We start from the raw sequence: 25,655 nt of genomic DNA, 5'->3' as shown, positions 1-25,655 counted from the left end.
TGGCACTTGCCAATGATAATTTCCCCTGGTTTTGTTTGTTCTCCAGTTGCTTAAAAATGCAGGATGGTGTATAAATGCTTCTTCACACTTCTGTTATCAAAAATATATTCTGTCTTTAAACAATCTAAACCATCTCCTCTTGTATTATGAATGCAGTCTCCTTTCCTTATGGCCCTAAAGATTTTTTTTGTCTCTCTGACTGTATCCAGGGTTACAAGGCTGATCCTCATTTCAAATTCAAATAGGTCTTTTTTTCATGTGCAAAGAACTCACTGAATCCATTGGTCTTTGGGCCAGCATGATCCACTCAAATTATGAGAAAGCCCTTTAGTTAGATAAGAACTCTGGGTTGGAAGAGCATGGTTTTTGCTCTCTGGTGTCCCAGACCCCAGAGTATTAGCACAAATATACTTATTTCAGAGTAACTGCAGATTCATGCCCACGTCTACCGATTAAGGAAAGAAGATAATAGAGGGAAAGAGATCAGAGGAGACACAGTGACAGATCTGCTTCTACTCAAGATTGCCGCGGGTGTCTGTGGGGACCACGCTTTTCCATCTTCAGACCCTGTGGTCTAAGAGGAGCACCCCCACCCCCGTCATTCCAGTAGGGGACAGTTGAGGTTGGCCCAGCCAAACAAGGTAAGCATCAACCCCACCAGTGACAGTTTTATGGTAGGCGTGGATTAAGCCTAACCTGTGAGAACATTCCTGAGACTTTTGCATTGGGTTGGCTAAAAAGTTCATTTGGTTTTTTCTGTACCATCTCATCTTGTGGAAAAACCCGAATGAACTTTTGGCCAACCCAACAGAAATTATCAGGGAGGAAAAATGTCTGTGATCAAAAATCTCCACAAAAACAAAAGCTCACACCAGATGGCTTCACAGGAGAATTCTATCAAACATTTAGAGAAGAGTGAATGCCTATCCTTCTAAAACTCTTTTAAAAAATTGCAGAGGAAGGAGCACTTCCAAACTCATTCTATGAGGCCACCATCACCCTGATACCAAAACAAGACAAAGACAACACAAAAAAAGAAAACTACAGGCCAATATCACTGATGAACATAGATGCAAAAATCCTCAACAAATTTTTAGCAGACAGAATTCAGCAACACACCGAAAAGCTCAGACACCATAATCAAGTTGGGTTTATTCCAGGAATGCAAGGATTCTTCAATATATGCAAATCAATCAATGTGGTATACCATATCAACAAATTGAAAGATAAAAACCATATGATAATCTCAATAGATGCAGGAAAACACTCTGACAAAATTCAGCACCCATTTCTTATTAAAACTCTTCCAAAAATGGGCATAGAAGGAGTCTACCCCAACATAGTAAAGGCCATATATGATAAGCCTACAGCAAACATTATTCTCAATGGTGAAAAACTGAAAGCATTCCCCCTAAGATCAGGAACAAGACAAGGGTGTTTACTTTTCCCCACTATTATTCAACATAGTTCTGGAAGTCCCAGCTACAGCAATCAGAGAACAAAAAGAAATAAAAGGAATCCAGACCAGAAAAGAAGTAAAGCTCTCACTGTTTGAAGATGACATGATACTGTACATAAAAAACCCTAAAGATAGTATCAGAAAATTACTAGAGCTCATCAGTGAATTTAGCAAAGTTGCAGGATACAAAATCAATACACAGAAATCACTTGCATTTCTATATACTAACAATGAAAAGTCAGAAAGAGAAAGTAAGGAGTCAATCCCATTCACCATTGCAACAAAAAGAATTAAATATCTAGAAAGAAACTTACCTCAGGAGACAAAAGAACTGTACACAGAAAATTATTAGACACTAATGAAAGAAATCAAAGATGACATAAACAGATGGAGAGATATCCCATGTTTCTAGGTAGGAAGAATCAATATTGTGAAAATGATTATACTACCAAATGCAATCTACAGATTCAATGTGATCCCTACCAAATTACAATGGCATTTTTCACAGAACTAGAACAAAAAATTTCACAATTCATATGGAAACACAAAAGATCCTGAATAGCCAAAGCAGTCTTGAGAAAGAAGAATGGAACTAGAGGAATCAACCTTCCTGACTTCAGATTATACTACAAAGCTACAGTCATCAAGACAGTATGGTTGCTGCTGCTGCTAAGTTGCTTCAGTCGTGTCCGACTCTGTGCGACCCCAGAGATGGCAGCCCACCAGGCTCCCTGTCCCTGGGATTCTCCAGGCAAGAACACTGGAGTGGGTTGCCATTTCCTTCTCCAGTGCATGAAAGTGAAAAGTGAAAGTGAAGTTGCTCAGTCGTGTCCGACTCCTAGCGACCCCATGGACTGCAGCCCACCAGGCTCCTCCGTCCATGGGATTTTCCAAGCAAGAGTACTGGAGTGGGGTGCCATTGCCTTCTCCGAGACAGTATGGTACTGGCACAAAAACAGAAATATAGACCAATGGAACAAGATAGAAAGCCCAGAAATAAATCCATGCACCCAGGGGACCTTATTTTTGACAAAGAAGGCAAGAATATACAATGCGGCAAAGACAGCCTCTTCAATAAATGGTGCTGGGAAAACTGGATAGTGATATGTAAAAGAATGAAATTACAACACTTCCTAACACCATACACAAAGATAAACTCAAAATGGATTAAAGACCTAAATGTAATACCAGGAACTATAAAACTCTTAGAGGAAAACATAGGCAGAACACTCGATGACATAAATCAAAGCAAGATCTTCTATGACCCACCTCCTAGAGCAACAGAAATAAAAACTAAACAAGTGGGACGTGATTAAACTGAAAAGCTTTTGCACAGCAAAGGAAACTATAAGCAAGTTGAAAAGACAACCCTCAGAATGGGAGAAAAGAATAGCAAATGAAACAACTGACAAAGGATTAATCTCTAAAATATACAAGCACCTCATACAACTCAGTGCCAGAAAAACAAACCACCCAATCAAAAATTGGGGAAAAGACCTATACACACATTTTTCTAAAGAAGACATACAGATGGCTAACAAACACATGTAAGGATGCTCAACATCACTAATTATTCAGTTCAGTTCAGTTCAGTTCAGTTCAGTCCCTCAAGCGTATCCGACTCTTTGTGACCCCATGAATTGCAGCACGCCAGGCCTCCCTGTCCATCACCATCTCCCGGAGTTCACTCAAACTCACGTTTGTCGAGTCGGTGATGCCATCCAGCCATCTCATCCTCTGTCGACCCCTTCTCCTCTTGCCCCCAATCCCTCCCTGCATCAGAGTCTTTTCCAATGAGTCAACTCTTCGCATGAGGTGGCCAAAGTACTGGACTTTCAGCTTTAGCATCATTCCTTCCAAAGAAAGAACACCCAGGACTGATCTCCTTTAGAATGGACTGGTTGGATCTCCTTGCAGTCCAAGGGACTCTCAAGAGTCTTCTCCAACACCACAGTTCAAAAGCATCAATTCTTCGGTGCTCAGCTTTCTTCACAGTCCAACTCTCACATCCATACATGACTACTGGAAAAACCATAGCCTTGACTAGACGAACCTTTGTTGGCAAAGTAATGTCTCTACTTTTCAATATGCTATCTAGGTTGGTCATAACTTTCCTTCCAAGGAGTAAGCATCTTTTAATTTCATGACTGCAATCACCATCTGCAGTGATTTTGAGATATGCAAATCAAAACTACAAACCTCACACCCATTAGAATGGCCATCATCAAAAAGTCTACAAACAATAAATGCTGGAGAGGGTGTGGAGAAAAGGAATGCTCTTGCACTGTTGGTGGGAATGTAAATTGATACAGCCACTATGGGAGATGGTATGGAGATATCTTAAAAAACTAGGAATAAAACCACCATATGACCCAGGAATCCCACTCCTAGGCATATACCCTGAGGAAACCAAAATTGAAAAAGACACATGTATCCCATTGTTCATTGCAGCACTATTTACAATAGCTAGGACATGGAAGCAACCCAGATGTCCATCAACAGATGAATGGATAAAGAAGTTGTGGTACATATTCACAAGGGAGTATTACTCAGCCATAAAAAGGAATGCATTTGAGTCAGTTCTGATGAGGTGGATGAACCTAGAACCTATTATACAGAGTGAAGTGAGTCAGAAAGAGAAAGATAAATATTGTATTCTATATATATGGATTCTATATATATGGATTATATATTCTAAATATTGTATTGCATATATTTGGAATCTAGAAAAATGGTACTGAAGAATTTATTTACAGGGCAGCAGTGGAGAAACAGACATAAAGAATAGACTTATGGACATGGGGAGAGGGGAGTAGAGGGTGAAACGTATGGAACAAGTAACATGGAAACTTACATTACCATATGTAAAATAGATAGCCAACAGAAATTTTCTGTATGGCTCAGGAAAGTCAAATAGGGGCTCTACATTAATCTAGAGGGGTGGAATAGGGTGGAAGATGGGAGGGAGGTTCAAAAGGGAGTGGATATATGTATACCTATGGCTGATTCATGTTGAGGTTTGACAGAAAACAACAAAATTCTGTAAAGCAATTGTCCTTCAATAAAAAAAAATCAATTAAAAAGAAAAAAAATATCTTTAAGGAGATAAAAAGGGAAAAAGTCTCTGTGGACAAAGACATGGATTGAGTTTGAAGCTGTCCCTTCCCAGTGTCACAGAAGCAACAACACACACACTTTCGGGCAGGGCACAAAGCCAAAACAGGCAACACATGGGCTGATTAAAGACTGGCAACTAGAGCCAGTACTTTGGCCATCTGATGCAATGAATCGACTCATTGGGAAAGACCTTGATGCTGGGAAAGATTAAAGGCAAAAGGAGAAGAGGGCAGCAGAGGACGAGATGGTTAGATAGCATCATCGACTCAATGGACATGAATTTGAGCAAACTCCAGAAGATAGTGAAGGACAGGGGAGTCTGGCACAGTACAGTCCAGCAGTACATGGGGTCTTAGGCAGTCGAACTCATGGGGTCTCATGGGGTCTCAGGGGTCTTAGCAACTGAAAAACAGCAACAAACTAGAGCCAGACTGCCTAGGTTTGTAGCCTGGCTCATTAGCAAACTGAGTGATGCTGGGCAAGCCATTTGATCCTTACTTGTTACTTGTTCCCTCGTCTATAACTTGCAGTGAATGGTAGAACCTACTTAAATAGGGCTGATAGATGAATTATGTGAGGTAATAACATGAAGCACTGAGAAGAGTGACTGGCACTGAAAAGAAATATATTTTTGATGGCTGTCTTTTTTTAATCTTCCCTCCCTTCCTCCTTCCTCCTTTTCTGAGTCCATTATCTCCTCTTCTAAGTCAGAGACTGCACAATGCTTAGGGAACAGACATGGATACACTTCAGTCTGGTGGGGAAGACCCTGTGCCCATTGTGAGTTTGGATTTATGTGCCACACGTGCAAAGATCAGGGTAAAGAAACTCCAAACTTACAGAGAAGGGATTTCCCCCTCCATCACTGGGATGGTCAGGGAAGGTTTACAGAAAGGGATCACACCTGCAATCACTGCAGGGCACAGTGGGGATGCTGTGAGGAAAGGCCTCCTTGCAAAGATTTATAGGAACATCTCACACTGATTTCCTCCTAAGGCAGGAAATATTCAGCATGGGCCAAGTGCAAATGTGTAGGCAGTGTGAGCAGAACAGATGATCAGATTAACAGGGCATATTATTCCTGATAAAATACATTTACACTGGGTTGGGGTTTTTAAAAAAAGATCCCTGATTGCTGCCAACTCTATAGCTCTCCTAAGGAATTATGAATGTTGGGGTTTATGAGTCAGTACAGAGGCTGAAGTGGGATCCTGGTGGTTCTATTCTTAGAGTGTGGAAAAAAAATCAATTTGAAAGGCAGAATTAGGGCTGTGATTAACATGGAACAATAAGATCTCGGGGGTGTTTCAATCCGAGAAGGTGAATCATCCAACATGCCTCCAGATAGTTCTGGGGAATTTCCCCAAAGCCACACCTCTAGAAATAGATACCCTGAGAGGGAGTGTGTTGCCAGTTGCAATGCAGCTGAACCACAGAAGCCAAATGCTTCTATTTATGAGAACTATTCTGATCTATAACTCTATAGCTTTTGAGCAATGCAGCGAAAAATACAAAACTAACATAAAAAGACAGGTGAAGACACACACATACATATTCACACACGCAGTCCCACATGTCTATCACAACAAATACATATGGCAGACACCCACTCAATGCACAGAGTGTATACCCCATGAATACTGATACTCACAATATTACATTCATACACACACACCCTTCACACATTCATACAAAACAAAATACATGTGCCTCTTGCATACACCTCTCCTACACTCACATACCCAAGACATGGCCACTATATAAGCCAGACCAGATAAGTCACACCAATTGTATGTATCAGCCCCACATCCCAAACATTCATCCAAAATATGCATCACACACAAACACACACACTAAAACACACTCCAAATTTAATAAGACTGTATTTTTAAGAGATGCAAAGTTTCATTTTTTAATGATGAAAAACAACAGAAAGGGATAAAAAGAGGAAACAGTTTCCATTTAAAAATCAAGAAGTCCCAGATAATCAAGATTCAACAGTTTTTGCATGACCAGGCTGAAGTTGCCCCAGGAGATGTACAACACATTTTATCCATTCTGTGCTCAGGTATGAAGATGGAAAGTGTCTGATGAAACAGCCTCCACTGAGCCCTTCAAAGGCAGGGGCTTTGATGTGGAGCTGGTGTGATGGTAACAGCTATCTTATGTCTTCCCTTGGCTCTATCTTTATGCCTTTTCCAGGAATCTATAGCCCTGTGGTGGCACCTACAGGGCTCAGCTCCCTAAGGTGAAGAAAGGCCTAATAAGAGGTAAAAGCATTCAGTTCTTTCCCCAACAGTGAAACAAGCAATACCCCAGGATAAAGACCACAACAATTTACCACTTTTTTTTTTTTGGCCATACCACACAGCATGTGAGATCTTAGTCCCCAACCAGGGATGGAACCATGCCTCCTGCGATGGAAGCATGGAGTCCTAACAACTGGACTGCCAGGGAAGTCCCTACAACAATTTTAAATAAATCTCCTGCCATGGCTGTCAGAGCAGTTTGTTGTCAAAGAGGAAGAACAGGAGAGCCTAGGTGGGAGATTTAGCCAAATCATTTCAATTGATAGGAGTTTTGACGCATGACATGATGATGGTACATGCAAGGTGCTCTAAATGTAAGGAAGAGGGACCTAAGAATGCTATGCATAATAAGAGATGCTATACTGTATTTTGAAAACCCAACAGAAGTCATTGAGGTGAGGCAATAAAACTGGAGAGAAGAAAAAGGAGCTAAAAAAAGTTTAGATATCGGTAGACATGCAAAGAAGCAGGAGCCGATTTCCATGTTCTGACACTACTTCCTATCCCTATTGCTTGTTTGCAGTCAGGACAGGGCGTCAGCACCGTCTACCCAAAAGCCTCTACCTGGCAGCGAGCAGATGCTCTCTGCTTACAGAGAACTTAAGCCATTTGGGGGAGTCACTGTTATGGCCACTGGCTCCCTGTGGCCTCCATCTAGACCGATTTCCTTGTGACCTGAAAGAATAAACTATAACAGGAGAAAGATTTAAACAAAAGTTAGAGCCAGGAATGTCCCACTTTGCCACTTGAGCAAATGTTCCATGTGTCATTTTTATTAATGCTATCAGGAAAAAAAGGATTTTACCGGCCATGAGTGGGGAGCTTAAGTGTCTTTTCTGGAGGTGCTGCTTGTGCTGTGAGAAATTGCATTAGGACTCTGGGCTTCCTGAGTTGATGGAATGCATTCATTTCCTCCTGAAACAAAAGTAAATAATTCTGGAGGGAAACCAGTAAGTTCAGGCTTCCAGGACCACTCCTGCTTATTCCCTACATGTACAAAGAATCCATCCAGTTGGAAATTGGTAAGAGGTACAGGTGATTTATTAAATTGTTGTTGCTGTTTAGTCGCTAAGTCCTGTCCAACTCTTTCACGACCCCTTTGCCTGCAGCCCGCCAGGCTCCTCTGTCCATGGGATTTCCCAGGCAAGAATACTGGAGTGGGTTGCCATTTCCTTCTTTGGGGGATCTTCCCCACCCAGGGATCGAACCCACGTCTCCTGCATTGGCAGCTGGATTTTTTACCACTGAGCCACCAGGGAAGCCCAATTTTTTTAAAATATTGATAGTGTATGCCATCTTGGCCCACGATGGTTATCACATAATACATACAGTTGTCAAGACTTCCCTGTGGTGTAACACAAGAGGATGCTGCAACCTGGAGCTATATAATCTGACTGCACTGGAGATAAATGTCTCCTGTCTCCCGAAGTCAACAAATATGTGTGTGTGTGTGTGTGTGTGTGTGTGTGTGTGTGTGTGTCTATTCATGTTTAAATGACTCAGTTGATAGTTTTCATTGAATTACTCTGGGCCCACATATCCTGCCTCCCCTGCTTTCTCAAGATGAATCCAATCTTAAAAGATACAACTGTTTTATGCGCTATTTATGTGGAAAATCTGACCTGTAGGCCATTCGTGCCAGTTAATTAATTTTCCTTTGCTCGCCAGGCAGCTGTCACAGGGGTGGAGGATGCTCTCATTTTATGCCTAAAATAGTGCAGGGAAGGTTCTTCAAATTAGAATGCAAGAAGACACTCAGAGATAGCCCCTAAGGGGGGAAAAAAAAACACGAAGCTGGAAAGAACCCTCAACTCGGTCTCCTTTCCTTCCCATTTGCTTATATGCCTGCTTCCTCTCACAGTCCTTGGATTATAAATTTCGTATCATAAGTCTTCTCTACCCACCTATCAGAAAGGGCTTCTTTCCACTTATGCATTCATGCATTCTGTCACTCAGTCATTCGTTCATCTGCCCATTCTGTCATTTCATTTATTCATTCATCCATTCAGCCATTAAACTCATTTTTCTAGTTTTCTGTGCAAAGTACCATTCTGAGCTGCTGCTTCTTGCCCGCATAGCACCTGCGTGTACGTCATCCACAATTGCTTCCAGAAACAGACAGTTTAGACACAGAGCCATGTCTGTCTTCCAAACTCTTTCCCTGCCCTCCCTGAGCCCGTGCTTGTGCCGTTTCCTGACTCTGATCTGTCTCCTCCTTTCCTTTAGGACTCAGCTTAATTGCCACCTCCTCAGAGATCTAAATACCTCTCTTTATACTCCCCTTCAATACCCCAGCTTCTTTTATTTCTTCACAGTATTCATCACTACATTGCAATTATTTTTTTATATTTCTTCATTTGCTTTATCTTTATTCCCACTCGCCCGCTAGCTCCACAAAAGCAGGCACCAAGGTGGCTTTCACTTTTGAATGCTGAGAATCTACAGTACATTGCACAAAATTGTTACTCAGTGAATACTGTTAGTGATCAAATGGATAAACATTTTTATCTTTGCATCTCCAGCTAATAATTCAGGATTCTGTATATAACAGGTGCTTGGTAAGTGCTGGCTGCTCAGAAATGAATGGATTCTATCAAATATGGACTGTGAATTGAAAATACCTGGAGATGAGTCCATTTCTATTTCCCATTTTCTTTTTCCTTTGACACTAATAATATCTCTGTCCCCCTCTGTCTCTCTGTATCTCTATGTCTCTCTCTAACTTTGTTACCTAGAATCCTTTGGAGCCATCTGGGGTTCTAAATGCTATTCCGAAGCCATCCTTGGAGAGATGGATAAAGCTGTCTCAGCAAAGCACAAACCATGAAAATACAACCAGCTGAGCTCTTAACACTACTCATGATGGCTTCACATTTATATTAAAAATGTGGGTGAGAATGGACAGAATGTATAATTTTAAACTGGGAGTCACTCACCCACTTACTTTTGATATATTTCTTCAATTGGGCTGAAAAGGAAATTTTGACAGAAAGAGAATTTTACCAAGTGTGAGTAGAGAATTTGCCCTGAAAGCTTAATTCTCCAATGTACAACATGGAACATTGAGCAGTTCCCCTTCCTCATTGTTCATTAAAATAATCTGTGGTTCTTGAGTTATGGACCTAAACTAGGCTCCAAAACTGCAGAAAGTGTTGTTCATCTTCTGAGGAAGAATATTAAGCAGAATTGAACAAAGAAAGCTGAGGATTACAGAAGCCTCGGGAGCCATTGGTGGTAATGGGTGATGCCTTTCTGCTTCATTCCAAAACTCCCCATGTTGTTTGGGATCAGGAGAGAAGAACCAAAAAGCACCAAATTGTTAACACATTTATCTCATAAAAATAAAATGACATCTATAGAGCTCTAACATACAGTATATTGAATATAGACAATAATACTGGGCTATAAGTATGTGATGTGACATTGTTCTGACAGAAACCATATTACAATATATAAATATATCAAAGTAACACACTTTATACCTTAAATTTTCAGAATGTTACATGTCAAATTTATCCAGTGTGAAAAAAATAATATTACATTACAATAGGTCAAAGCTGAAAGCCACCTAAATGTTCATCACCTGGTATATGAATAAACAAAATGAAGTCTCTTTCTGCAGTGAAATACTACTCAGCAATAAAAAGGAATGAACTACTGACACATGCTTCAGCATGAATGAAGCTCAGAAATGCTGTGCTATGTGAGAGAAGCCATACAGTAGAGACCAAATACTGTGTAATTCCATTTATATGAAATTTCCAGAAATGGTGAATTTATAGAGACAGAAAGTAAATTAGTTGTTGCCAGGAGCTAGAGGTAAGAATTAAAAAGAATACATTTGAATGAGTTCTAATGAGATGGATGAAACTGGAACCTATTATACAGAGTGAAGTAAGCCAGAAAAAAAAACACCAATACAGTATACTAACGCATATATATGGAATTTAGAAAGATGGTAACAATAACCCTGTGTACGAGACAGCAAAAGAGACACTGATGTATAGATCAGTCTTATGGACTCTGTGGGAGAGGGAGAGGGTGGGGAGATTTGGGAAAATGGCATTGAAACATGTATAATATCATGTATGAAACGAGTCGCCAGTCCAGGTTCGATGCACGATACTGGATGCCTGGGGCTGGTGCACTGGGACAACCCAGAGGGAGGGTATGGGGAGGGAGGAGGGAGGAGGGTTCAGGATGGGGAACACAGGTATACCTGTGGCAGATTCATTTCGATATTTGGCAAAACTAATACAATATTGTAAAGTTTAAAAATAAAATTAAAAAAAAGAATGGGGATTAACTTATAAATAGATATGAAGAATCTTTTTGGAGAAGTAAAAATGTTCTAAAACTGATTTAAGGTGATGGCAATGGTAAGTTAATTTAAAAAAAAAAATCACTGAATGGTATTCCTGAAATGGGTGAATTTTATGATATATACAATATACCTTGATAAAGTTGTTTTTAAAATTTAAGATTATATTTTTCTTGACAATAATGCTGCATGCTTAGCTTAAATTAGTGCTCCTTTGACAATTATACAATGAATTTTTACATACATCTTTTTACTTATTTTTAAAGGTAAACTTGTCTCTGAAAAATAAAGTTGGGCAAGTTGTTTTCCAGAATATTAACTCTTAAAAATTAATTGCCTAATGGAAACAAATAGGCTGAGAAACACTCTTTCCAAACCAAAGTTTTTTCTGGGAAGATTTTAAATTATAAAATGCAGAGCTTTTTTTTCCTCTAAAATGAAATATTTGTCCTTTAATTTAGTTCATTTCACTTGATTTCAGAGATTTTAATTTCTTCTGGGCTAATGGGAGTGGTCAGGTTTTTGTACACCTTCTCAAAGGGAATCAAATTTGCAATTATTCCTAGCATACCACAGACTCTTGCAAACCCATGTTTCATGCAATCTTAAGATCCCTCTTGCAATTAGCATATTTTCAAGGTGAAGTGAGGATGTCAAATTAATGTGGAAGGCATCAGGATTGCCGAAGGGCCCGAGTCAATTGGTACTGGTCTAATTGGAAGGACATGAGTCTTTCCTATGAAAAGAGTCGAGGGACTGACATCAGAAACAGGAAAGGTCCTTCATGTGTGAGCAGGGGTGGGGGAAGAAGAAACTGGAAAGACAAAAGAAGACTTGCTTTTCCTGAGAAAGTTAGGATACAGAAAAGAGAGAGAAGTCACAAGGAGAATCTTATGATGATATCTAGTTACCACTAGTTATGTGCCAGGCATTTGATATGCATTATGCCATGGAAGTCTGACCAAAATGCGCTTGGTATTAATAAATTATTGTTCTTATTCTGCAGAAGAGAAAAGTGAAGCCCAGAAAGATGGAATTATCTGCAGTAAATGGTTATTGAGCACTTACTATATGCCATGAACATAAATGTTTTGCTTATTATTACAATAACCCATGAGGTAGATGCTATTACTTGTTATGTTGTAGATGAGAAAATTGAGGCAAAAGGAATTTAAGAGACACGCCCAGGTGCCACAGTTAATGAACTTCACAGGCACTGAGTCCAAAGCTGGTCCAGCCGCAGGTGGAGCATCAAACTCCTCAAGAGTTTGTGAAAGGCTGTGGACTCTCAGACCACCGAGCTTGGGAAAGGCTCAGACCTCCAAGCCTGGGAAAGGCTGTGGACTCTCAGACCACTGAGCTTGTGAAAGGCTGTGGACTGTCAGACAACGGAGCCCTTGTTTCAGCTGTTCTTGGTGACTCCAAATCTAGATCTTTCCTTCAGGTTATTTTTTTCTCCCAAGTTGGGCTACATGGCACTGTTGAGGGAAGAGGAATGGAGAGAATCTTACAGTCTTGAGTTTTTAAACAGAGCATCTCTGTTTACTGTTGTATATATTAGGGGTTTAATGAGATTTCATTTGAATAGCAGAAGCTCTGAAGTTTTAAAGAAACCACAATGTTAAAGCCGATATAACAATTACATCTTTTTGAGGATGGTTTGGATATCACTAGACAGAAATGAAAGAAAACGTACTCAGGGAGTTAGATCTGGGATTGAGTCCTGACTCTGACCCATACTAGTTCTGTAAGACTTGATAAACCCATCTCTTCAATCTTCAGTTTCCTCATCAATTAAAAGGGAATGATAGGAACTTTCCCGGTGGTCCAACAGTTAAAACTCTGAGCTCCCAATGCAGGATCCCAGGTTTGATCCCTGGTTAGGGAACTAGATCTCATGCCACAACTAGAGGCCATATGCTCCAACTTAAAAAAATAAAAAACTTCTGTATGCTGCAACTAAAGATCCCACACGCTGCAACTAAGATGCAGCACAGCCAAATAAATAAATGGGAATGATAGTTGTTTATCTTGCCAATGCTACCAGAAGGTTATGAGGATCAAAGGAGATAATCTATAACAACAAGCTTTGTATCCTATAAAATAGTCTTGAAATAATAATAATAAATACAAGTGATTCACTGAATCAGTTCCTTGACATTGTGCCAAGTAAGCTCCTTTACATGGATTACCTTCTGTAAACCCCACAATAGCTCTAAGCAATAGGTACCACATTATCCCTATTTAATAGATAAGAAAGCTAAGGCTCACAGAGGTTAAACAATTCACCCTGATGTCAGAACCAGAAAACTGGTGGCACTTCTAAAAGATGCATATTAATATCACCTCTTTTTAATAGTTCAAAGGGAAATTGATCACTCCTACTTCTGTTCTCTGTGACACAATTGCACCTCTTTTAGAGACTCTAATCAGGGCTTCCCAGGTGGCACAGTGGTAAAAATTCACCTGCCAATGCAGAATACAGAAGAGATGGGGGTTCAGTCCAGGGAAGATCCTCTGCAGAAGGAGACAGCAACCCTCTCCAGTATTCTTGCCCAAGAAATCCCATAGGGAGAGGAGCCTGGCAGGCCATGGTCCATGGAATCGCAAGGAGTCAGATACGACTGAGCAACTGACACATACTGACTTCTAATCGCAGTCTTTCTTGCATTCAGGATGATGCGGGTTCTTGCCTGACCTTCACCAAGCAAGTGCCAGAAGGCAGGACTACATCTGTGCCCTCCAAAGCTCCCAGCATCTAGAGAAGTGAGTATCTAGTAAGAGGGCATTGCCTTCTCCATAATTCCCCTGCCAGGCAGAATCGAACCTCTTCTCACTGAAATCCACACCTGCTCCTTGTCTTTCCATGGGGAGATCTGCCTGGATTTTCTAGACACGTGCCACTACAAAAAACTTCGTGCTGTGCTTAGTCGCTCATTTGTGTCCGACTCTTTGCAACCCCATGGACTAGAGCCTGCCAGACTCCTCTGTTCATGGAATTCTCCAGCCTAGAATACCGGAGTGGGTTACATTTAGTTAAAATGGGAAAATAATCATAATAACTATCATTACAACAGTGGCTAACACTTATCGAGCACTTACTGGATCTGATTCTATGCAGAGTCCCTTATGTGCGTCACCTCATTTAATCTTTACAACCAGCCTGGTCTCCACCAGCCCCTCCTGTATTGCACAGACAAGGAAACTGAGACTCACAGGTCAGATAAGAATGTGGCAGAGTCCACTGAGAACTAAGGGTTGCTGACCCCACAGCCTTAACTCTTTACCCACAAGCATCACTGCTGTCCTCTTCTGGAATTTCCCTTGCAAAATTCTCTTCATTCCTTTAGACACACGCATGCCAGCTCTTTGCTGAAACCACCACTGCACCCCTCCATTCTCAAAGCTGTTCCAATTCATTCTCAACCTCCTCTCATTCATCTATCCCTACACATACTTCTTTCAGCTCCAGTCATAGTCTTATCTATCTGCTTAATTGTAACATTCTGTTCCATAACTGCACTTCTCACAGTACACAGCATCTAGACATACAGTGTCCAGCATAGAGCTGACATTAGTATTAAGTCCTGAATTCTCCCTCTGCCATTCATTCATTCATTTATAATTCAGTAGATTTGCTATATGAGGCCAGCTATACTATCTTTTCCCTAGCTCCCAGAGCAATGTTTCTTGGTTATGTCAAATAGAGCTGTCTTAATTACTTGACTCAACGTTCAACTGTTAGTTATTGAAAAACCTGTGGAGGGAAAGTCTCCACAGGATTTCTGACATATTTTGACAGAGGGAAGGATAGGGTTTGAGTCCATGCCAAGGCCCTAGAATAAGGTGACTGCAACCAATTTTATACAATTATGTTTTCAACAGATCATGGAAGTAGTTGGAATTTTAAAAGACTGAGCAATTTCCCAAATTTGTCTGCTCAACATTTATTTGTTTATCTTAGAGACACATTCCAAAAGCAGACTCTGTAAGGAGAAAGAGGCTGTAGCTACTGGGGATCACTGCTGACCACCTTCCATCAACCAACCCTACTTCTGATGTTCAGCTTTTGTTATTCTCATATATACATCTCACAAAAAAACCTGGGAAACACCTGTTCATATTTCTCAGAGTCTTTTCATGTGTTTGTTAGCCATTTGTACATCTTCTTTAGAGAAATGTCTGTTTAGTTCTTTGGTCCATTTTTTGATTGGGTCGCTTATTTTTCTGGAATTGAGCTGCAGGAGCTGCTTGTATATTTTTGAGATTAATCCTTTGTCAGTTGCTTCGTTTGCTATTATTTTCTCCCATTCTGAAGGCTGTCTTTTCACCTTGCTTATAGTTTCCTTCATTGTGCAAAAGCCTTTAAGTTTAATTAGGTCCCATTTGTTTATTTTTGCTTTCATTTCCATTACTCTGGGAGGTGGGTCATAGAGGATCCTGCTGTGATTTATGTCAGAGAGTGTTTTGCCTATATTTTCCTCTAGGAGTTTTATGGTTTCTGGTCTTACATTTAGATCTTTAATCCATTTTGAGTTTATTTTTGTGTATGGTGTTAGAAAGTGTTCTAGTTTCATTCTTTTATAAGTGGTTGAGCAATTTTCCCAGCACTACTTGTTAAAGAGATTGTCTTTTCTCCATTGTATATTCTTGCCTCCTTTGTCAAAGATAAGGTGTCTATCAGTGCGTGGATTTATCTCTGGGCTTTCTATTTTGTTCCATTGATCTATGTTTCTGTCTCATCACTCATTATGAGAGAAATGCAAATCAAAACCACAATGAGGTACCATCTCACACCGGTCAGAATGGCTGCTATCAAAAAAGTCTACAAACAGTAAATGCTGGAAAGAGTGTGGAGAAAAAGGTACCCTCTTACACTGTTGGTGGGAATGCAAACTAGTACAGCCACTATGGAGAACAGTGTGGAGATTCCTTAAAAAGCTGGAAATAGAACTGCCATATAACCAAGCAATCCCACTGCTGAGCATACACACCGAGGAAACCAGAATTGAAAGAGATATGTGTACCCCGATGATCATCACAGCACTGTTTACAATAGCCAGGATGTGGAAGAACCCTAGATGTCCATTGGCAGACGAATGGATAAGAAATCTGTGGTACATATACACAATGGAATATTCAGTTCAGTTCAGTCACTCAGTCGTGTCCGACTCTTTGCGACCCCATGAATCGCAGCATGCCAGGCCTCCCTGTCCATCACCAACTCCCGGAGTTCACTCAGACTCACGTCCATCGAGTCAGTGATGCCATCCAGCCATCTCATCCTCTGTCATCCCCTTCTCCTCCTGCCCCCAATCCCTCCCAGCATCAGAGTCTTTTCCAGTGAGTCAACTCTTCGCATGAGGTGGCCAAAGTATTGGAGTTTCAGCCTTAGCATCATTCCTTCCAAAGAAATCCCAGGGCTTATCTCCTTCAGAATGGACTGGTTGGATCTCCTTGCAGTCCAAGGGACTCTCAAGAGTCTTCTCCAGCACCACAGTTCAAAAGCATCAATTCTTTGGTGCTCAGCTTTCTTCACAGTCCAACTCTCACATCCATACATGACCACTGGAAAAACCATAGCCTTGACTAGATGGACCTTTGTTGGCAAAGTAATATCTCTGCTTTTCATATTATTCCACCATTAAAAAGAATGCATTTGAATCAGTTCCAATGAGGTGGATTAAACTGGAGTCTATTATACAGAGTGAAGTAAGCCATAGAGAAAAACACCAACACAGTATATTAACGCACATATATGGAATTTAGAAAGATAGTAACAATGACCCTATATGAGAGACAGCAAAAGAGACACACATATAAAGAACAGACTGTTGGACTCTGTGGGAGAAGGTGAGGGTAGGATGATCTGAGAGAATAGCATTTAAACATGTGTATTATCATATATGAAATAGATCACCAGTCCAGGTTCGATGCATGAGGCAGGGTGCTCAGGGCTGGTGCACTGGGATGACCCTGAGAGATGGGATGGGGAGGGAATTGGGAAGGAGGGTCTGGATGGGGAACACATGTACACCCATGGTTGATTCATGTGAATGTATCGCAAAAATCACCACAATATTGTAAAGTAATTAGCTTCCAATTAAAATTTTTAAAAAAAAAGACTCTAAGAGGAGGACTCATAGAGTCATGCTACACTCAGAATTATGACCTACAGAAGAGATAATATCTCACCTACTGTGAGATAATAAGTAGGTTTTACTCTTTTTTTTTCCTGTTTTTATTTAGTGTTTACTTATTTATGGACTATCACTGTACTAGTCCATAAGCACTCTGAGGTCAGGGGTTGTGCCCATAATTATTCCTAAACATATCCCTGGCACCCAGCACAGTACCTGGTACATAGTGTGTATACAATGAATAATGTGCCTTTGGCAGCAAGGAGATCCAACCAGTCCATCCTAAAGGAAATCAGTCCTGAATTTTCATTGGAAGGACTGAAGCTGAAGCTGAAACTCCAATACCTTGGCCACCTGACGTGAAGAACTAACTCATTGGAAAAGACCCTTATGATGGGAAAGATAGAAGGCAGGAGGAGAAGGGGACGACAGAGGATGAGATGGTTGGATGGCATCATCAACTCAATGGACATGAGTTTGAGCAAACTCCTGGAGTTGGTGATGGACAGGGAGGCCTGGCATGCTGCAGTCGATGAGGTCACAAAGAGTTGGACACGACTGAGTGACTGAACTGAACTGAACCTTGTAATTGCTTACTTCAATGCCATCATACAAATATGTGCTATTCTAAGCTAGCAATCTGTGGCAAGGTGTGTTGGCAGTGAGAAAATCAATACAGGGATACAGGGTATGAGTTGAAACTGATACCCACAGACCCAAAGCACCATAGTGGTTCCTGTCTGAGAGTGTTTGCATACTTCGGCGATATTGAGAGTTCACTTTCAGACCACTGCAATAAAATTAGTATCACAATAAAAAAAAAGAGCTATCACACATATTTAGGGATTAAATCAAACCCTACAAAAGAGTATCTCAAAAGTTCATTTAATTACTACTTTTTCTATCTTTTGGGATTGGAGGAAGAACAATATGAACTTTTAAAGACAGTGTATTTTCAATGTCTAATATCAAGACTGGCTCAATCTGTACTTATTATACTACTTGTGAAAAGAAAAAAAAATGGTCATAGGCAGACATCCAAAAAACCCCACAAATTTCTCAGAGTCTATGTTTCCATAAGCCATCTCTTCCCATTAGAACATTGCTTTTCAGTATTTTAAAGTGTGTGGATATAGTTGGGGAAAAAAGCAAATGATAATAAATGTATTGTAACCTTTTGTGTTACTCATTCAATACATTTTTGAAATCTTATCAGTTACTAATAACTGAACAAGAGCCATGACATATGGAGCCTATACTATAAAAGGAAGATAGGTGTTTGTTTGGTGATCAGATTGAGAGTGGAGGCTGAAAACAGACCAAGATTTTTGACACTGAGCAAGAGATTTATCTCTATAGAATTAATATTTCCATATCAATTATAATATCCTTGAATATATTATCTACATATAATAAAGACCATTTAAATATAATCTATATACATATATAGTTTTCTGTAAGTATGTGTACACAATGTGTACATATGTATCTTATATAGAATGTTTATGCATTAATATATACAGAGAGAGAAAGAGCACTTTGATAACTTTTTGTCAGTGTTATGGACTGAATATTTGTGTCCCACAACCAAAATTCATCTACTGAAGCCCTAACCTCAATGTGACACTGTTGCTTTCACTAATTACTGTTATTCAGACTTTTAATTATTATTATACAGAATAATAATTATCACCACTTATTAAGTGCCCACACTTTAGAAGCTTAGTTAAAAGGAAAAAATGTTTAATTACAGGGTGAGGATATTTGCCGGAGTCCAGCTCCAGCAGCCAGGGATTCAACCTGGAGATGGACGGTGTCGGCAATGAGGCAGCCTCTCAGTTTTCTTTTGGACTGCCTGTTTATTTCAAGCTTATGATTCTCTTTTATACTTTTATAAAAACATTAGGCCAGAGGCTTGACATTTTCAGTTCCCTCTCTCCCAGATTTATTATCTCCATAAATCATTGTTGCTCTTCAAACAGAGTTCCTGCTTCAGTGATTCTCTTGGAATCAGCCTTATCATCTATTATCTACCTCCTCTAATTATGGTTTTTCCTATGGTCATGTATGGATAAGAGAGTTGGACTGTGAAGAAGACTGAGCGCCGAAGAATTGATGCTTTTAAACTGTGGTGTTGGAGAAGACTCCTGAGAGTCCCTTGGACTGCAAGGAGATCCAACCAGTCCATTCTGAAGGAGATCAGCCCTGGGATTTCTTTGGAAGGAATGATGCTAAAGCTGAAAGTCCAGTACTTTGGCCACCTCATTCGAAGAGTTGACTCATTGGAAAAGACTCTGATGCTGGGAGGGATTGGGGACAGGAGGAGAAGGGGATGACAGAGGATGAGATGGCTGGATGGCATCACTGACTCGATGGACGTGAGTCTCAGTGAACTCCGGGAGTTGGTGATGGACAGGGAGGCCTGGCATGCTGTGATTCATGGGGTCGCAAAGAGTCGGACACGACTGAGCGACTGAACTGAACTGAACTGAATGTGTCCTATAGTTAACTTGTGATTACATTGTAACTCATGCTACATTCCTCAGTTTACTACTTATCTTTCTAAATCCTGTTTGCCCCTAACACCCTGAGCTCACTATCTCTTAAAAAGGCTTCTAGCTTCTGTCTCTAAAAATTCCTAACTTCTATAAGCTATAGTAAAATATGCTAACTTTACAACATTCCTTAAATCTTTAACTTCTAACTGTTTTAATTATTTCTAAGCCCTAAATTCAGTAAATTCCTTTGCCATAAACATTCTCCTCACAAATAGGCTTCAGATGGAAATCCCTCCCATGGCCTCAAGCTATGGCCTATGTGCTCATCCTGGAACACTCTTTTGTAAAAGTCCTTGAACACATGTCAGTGATTAACTTTATGAATTATTTTCTGAGCACCGCTGCAGAAGGCTTTGTGCCTTCTCATGCTCCTCTCAAGAACAATAAGCACCTTAATATTCCTTTTCAGTCAACTCAGCCGAGGAGAGGAAAAGACAAGTCAGAATTACAAGGCCTAACTCCTTCATCCCGGGCTGTGCCTGCGGAATGAGGAGAGGGGTTTGGAGCTGTGTTTCCATTTTGTCAGTAATGCCTAACGTGGCTCCCAACAGATATTTGTGTAAATTGACTCATTTCGGGCATGTATTAAGGTAGTAATGTATTATAAAACCAGAAAGGTTAGGTTTCTCTTGATTTGCACCTATCTTTTATTTACATTTAATATAGTTAAATTTTTTTGATGGCACAATCCTGATCCCTTTGCTCACCCTCCTGGCTGCCCATCTCAGAGACTGGGAAACTTGTTTAGAGATAACTTTTCCTGACATAATCATGCAGTTTTGGAGGATGGCTGACCTGTGTCTAAACTCCAGTTCTGCCATTCACATACTTTGTGCTCTAAAATAAGCTTCCCACTTTCTCTTAACTTTGTAAGTGTTATTTAAATGGAAATAATAAAAGCCAAACTGGAAAAAAGAAATGCCAATCTGCAAGGAACCTTTTGAAAGACAATAAAATAAATTTGTAAAGCACTTGGCATACACGTACACTGGTTTGCTTCCTTCTTCTCCCTTTTCTATCTTTATGGTCTCAGAGAAACAAATTCCATAGAGAGAACACAGAAAAGAAATGCTGCGTGGGGAAAGTTCTCCATTCTTGCAAAGGAGAAATGACTTCAGAATCCTCTTTACACCCTGCTTTCACCCACGTTTAAGAAACCTGAAAGCCCCATTTTCCATACTAATACTTCTCCACAAAAATGTGCTTAATTATAAACCCAGCAGAAAATAACATTTTTTCCAGAGCACAAACTTGCTGAAATGTGTGTGTGTGCGTGTAAACATCCACTCCTATTCTCTTCAAAATGAAAGCAACAAGCTATTGCCCAATGTGTTGGAAAACAGCCCAAGGATGTGTTTCCTTTGTTTTGTGACATTTTAATTTTTTTTTCACTTATATTCTTATACTTAAAATACTATTATACACAAAATTCTGAATTTCTGCTTTATTCTGAAGCATCAAAAGATCTGGTAAGTGAATAAGCCCTTGCATATATGACCAAATGATTTTCAACAAAGATGCCAAGACCATTCAATGTGGAAAGGACAGTCTTTTCAGAAAATGGTATTGGAAAAACTAGATAACACATGTAAAAGAATGAATTCGGTCCTTACCTTATACTACATACAAAATTAACTCGAGATGGGTTGAAGACCAACATAAGAATTAAAAATTTAAAACTGTTAGAAGAAAACATATGGGGAAAGCTTCTTGACATGGAATTTGGCAATGATTTATTGGACATGATGCTAAAGGCACAGAAAGCAAAGTAAAAAATAGTCAAATTAGGCTACCTCAAAATTATAAACTTCTGTGCTGCAAAGGACACAAACAAAAGAGTAAGCCCTCCCAATGGAATGGGAGAACTCATGTTTCTGCTAAGGAGTTAACATCCAGAATACATAAAGAAATCCCACAACTCCAAAAAAAAAAAAAAAAAACCCAAACTAAAAATGGGCAAAGAACTTAAGCAGACATTTTCCCAAAGAAAACATGCCCAACAAGCACATCAAAAGATGCTCAACATCACTAATCATTAGGGAAATACAGATTAAAACCACAATGGAATATCACCTCACACCCATTAGTATTAAAAAAAAAAAAAAAAAAAGACAGAAAGAGAGTAATAGATACTGGCCAGGATTTGAGGAAAGTGGAACCCTTGTGCACTACTGGTGGGAATGTAAAATGGTGCAGTCACTATGGAAAACAGTCCGGAGGCTCCTCAAAAAGAATTTAAAAATTAGAATTACCATATGATCCAGCAATTCCACTTCTGGGTCTATACCCCCAAATAATTAAAAACAGAGTTTCAAAGAGGTAGGTATACATCCATATGCATAGCAGCATTACTCATCATAGCCAAAAGTTGGAAGCAACCCAAGTTTTCGTCAACATACAAATGGATAAACAAATGTGATATATACATACAGTGGACTATCTGGCCTTAAAAAGGACAGAAATTCCGGCACATATACTTTGAGAATGCTGTTATTAAAAAGCAGAGACATTACTTTGCTGACAAAGGTCCATGTAGTCAAAGCTATAGTTTTTCCAGTAGTCACATATGGATATGAGAGTTGGACCATAAAGAAGGCTGAACGCCAAAGAACTGATGCTTTTGAACTGTGGTGCTGGAGAAGACTGTTGAGAGTCCCTTGGAGTGCAAGGAGATAGAACCAGTCAGTTCCAAAGGAAATCACTCCTGAATATTCACTGGAAGGACTGAAGCTGAAGCTAAAGTTCCAATACTTCAGCCACTTGATGCGAAGAGACGATTCATTAGAAAAGACCTTGATGCTGGGAAAGATTGAAGGCAAGAGGAGAAGGGCATGACAGAGGACGAGATGGTTGGATGGAACCACTGACTCATGAACATGAGTTTGAGCAAGCTCCAGGAGATGGTGAAGGATATGGAAGCCTGACATGCTGCAGTCCATGGGGTCACAAACAGTTGGACACAACTGAACAACAACAAATGCTTATTGAAATGTTAGTCCCACAAAGACAAATACTGTATGATTCCACTTACATGAAGTACCAAGAGCAAATTCAAATTCACGGAGACAGGTGATTGCTAGATTCTTGAAGGAAGGAGAAATGGGAGCTGTTTAATGAGTGTCGAGTTTCAGTTTTGCAAGACGAAAGCGTTCTGCTTATTAGTTGCACAAAAAGGTAAATGTACTTAACCTACTAAACTGTACACTTAAAAATAGTTGATGGTACATTCTAAGTATGTGCACTTTATCAAATTTTTTCTTTGATTTTTCTTAATTAAAAAAAAAAATTCAACAGTAGTTAGTCTTCACGAGCGCTCATTCCATGGTTCAGCAAAGTCATAGCTAGTCAGTCTTTCTTACATCTAGCCTGCCTCACCCTTTCTCCCTATCTGCCTAACTGCATCCCAGGCATCAGAACAGAATCCTCACTCTTACTGTATGGCCTGACCACTTGGTCTTTCCATAGCCTCTGCTGTAATCCTCTCCCCTAGGCAACAAGGACTGCTCCTATACAATCGTCCTGCCTTGGCTCAAATGTCACCATCTTGAGACGCCTGCCTTACCATTCTATTTCAGATTGCAAACTTCCACCCCTTCCTGACACTACTCCTTTTCCTAATCTTCTTCTTCATTTTCCTTCATAGCAGATATCAAACTTTGACCTATGACTATCTTAAGTTAATTTAGTGCTTGTTTCTCTTTCTCCTCACACCACTCACCCATTATAATATCCAAAGCAGAAACAGTTGTCTCTTTTGTTCCCTACTGCATTCCCAGTAGCTAGAGCAGTATCTGAGGCATAGGAGGTGCTGAGTAAAATTTTATTGAGCTAACGTATCAATCAATCAATATGGAGAAGGAAATGGCACCCCACTCCAGTATTCTTGCTTGGAGAATCCTGTGGACGGAGGAGCCTGGTGGCCTGCTGTCCATGGGGTCACACAGAGTCGGACATGACTGAAGCAACTTAGCATGTGTCAATCAATCAACCAACAGTTGATAAACAATGGTGTTCTACAACTGTGCCTATTTGCATGCATATGTACATAACATAGGACTTCCCAGGTGGCACTAGTGGTAAAGAACCCACGTGCCAATGCAGGAGACATAAGAGATGTGGGTTCCATCCCTGGGTCAGGAAGATCCCCTGGAGGAAGGCATGGCAACCCACCCCAGTATTCTTGCCTGGAGAATCCCACGGACAGGGGAGTCTGGGTGGGCTACAGTCCATAGAGTCACACAGAGTAGGGCCCAGACTAAAGCGACTTAGCACACACGCATACATAACAAATGCACATGTGCATGCATTCTGGAATCGCAAGTCGTGAGATACCATCCCAGTGCACACACTGGCAGGTAAATGTATCACAATCTGGAGGAAATACTGTTGATCCACTTCTCAAGAGTGTCTCAGGTTCACGTATGCACTCTACAATAAACACTTTTTTGCCATGCCCTTCAGGAAGACTCAGGGCCCTGTCTGTGTTCAGGCTGGGCACACTCCTGCTGCATAGAAGGCCCAGGGCTGAGTGCTAAAAGACAAAGAAGGGACCCTGGCAGTATGAGGACAGGTGGACTGCCCACTACAGCTATAGCTGAAATCAAATGTGGGCCAGGGGTGTAACTCAGCGGTAGCTTTGTTATTTATCCCCTGGAGCAATAAGCAAACACCTTCTACATGATTCATTTGAATCAGACTTCAAATTAGACTTCCTCAACTAACAGAAGGCTGGAAGTATAAAATGCTTTAGAGATAATGTCATCTGCCCCCCTCCCTGGGAGAATAAGAAACAACAGATAGGGAAGTTAAGTGATTATCTAACACACACCCCTATCAGAGCCATCAATAACTCTCTGTCCAACCAAAATTCACTCTCTGACACGGTTCCTGGATTCTCAATTAGGAAAGGGGTTTTCCTCTTATGCCTGTTTGATGACGGTTTGTTTGTGATAGGCTGGTTGTTCAAACTGGACCCCAGCAGGCATCTTTAAAGAAACTACGTTCAAGTAGTTTCAAGTTCCCTGAAATTATAGGTCACTACTACTCATTATAGATATTTAAAGAAATTCATCAATCCCTGGAAGAATCCACAGACAACTTAGCTTGGGCAAATCATTTGACTTATACATGTAAAAATGGGCGTTTGGGAGGCAGCCCGGCATAATCACAGCTGAAAGATGGTGAGCCGTAGCTGTCGTGTTCTTTGATGTTTGCAAAAACTCCTGGAGAATTACATGCATTATGCCCTTCATGAATGCCTTTATATGCATCTCCAAGATAAACGTTCTTTCATAAGAGAGGCATCCAATCCCCAAAGTAATTTATGTGCATAAAACTATGTTTTAAGGCAACAAAAACAGATATAAAATTTCCCTTTTCCTAATTCAACTCTGCAATAAAGAATTATTTAGGGGCTAGAAAATTAGGCAAGTCTTTTCCTTTGGCACTAACAACACAGCAGGAATGGACAAATAAGTAACGGGTAACTGAATCCCCCACACGCACAAAAGGTACCAAAGAAACCATCTACACTTAACAAGGCTCTTTGTCTGATTTTCCTTGGCTTTTTCCCCTTATTAGAATGTCACCATGCTAACCTATCCTCACTCTAGAGGCCACCTCTTCTACTCTTCTCTCCAGTTCAGGAGTTCCATCAAAGCTAATATCAAATCATTACATTGTACATCTTGCATATATGCTATTTATTTATCAATTCTACTTCAATAAAGCTGCAGAGTGAACAGTCAATAA

At 40.3% G+C, this 25,655-nt stretch overlaps 1 non-coding gene across 1 annotated transcript; it reads left to right on the top strand.

Annotated features, from left to right (window-relative positions):
- The first annotated feature begins 723 nt into the window (after window positions 1–723).
- Window positions 724–809, top strand: MIR2285N-4 (microRNA mir-2285n-4). Its single transcript, NR_107760.1, has one exon. It is a non-coding gene; the product is annotated as a microRNA mir-2285n-4 (primary transcript).
- The last annotated feature ends 24,846 nt before the right edge of the window (window positions 810–25,655 follow it).

Source organism: Bos taurus, chromosome 18 (assembly GCF_002263795.3).
Source record: "Bos taurus isolate L1 Dominette 01449 registration number 42190680 breed Hereford chromosome 18, ARS-UCD2.0, whole genome shotgun sequence".
In the NCBI taxonomy this organism is placed as follows: Eukaryota; Metazoa; Chordata; class Mammalia; order Artiodactyla; family Bovidae; genus Bos; species Bos taurus.
Note: the sequence above shows the minus strand (reverse complement) of the source record. Positions and strands in the feature narration are given on the sequence as shown.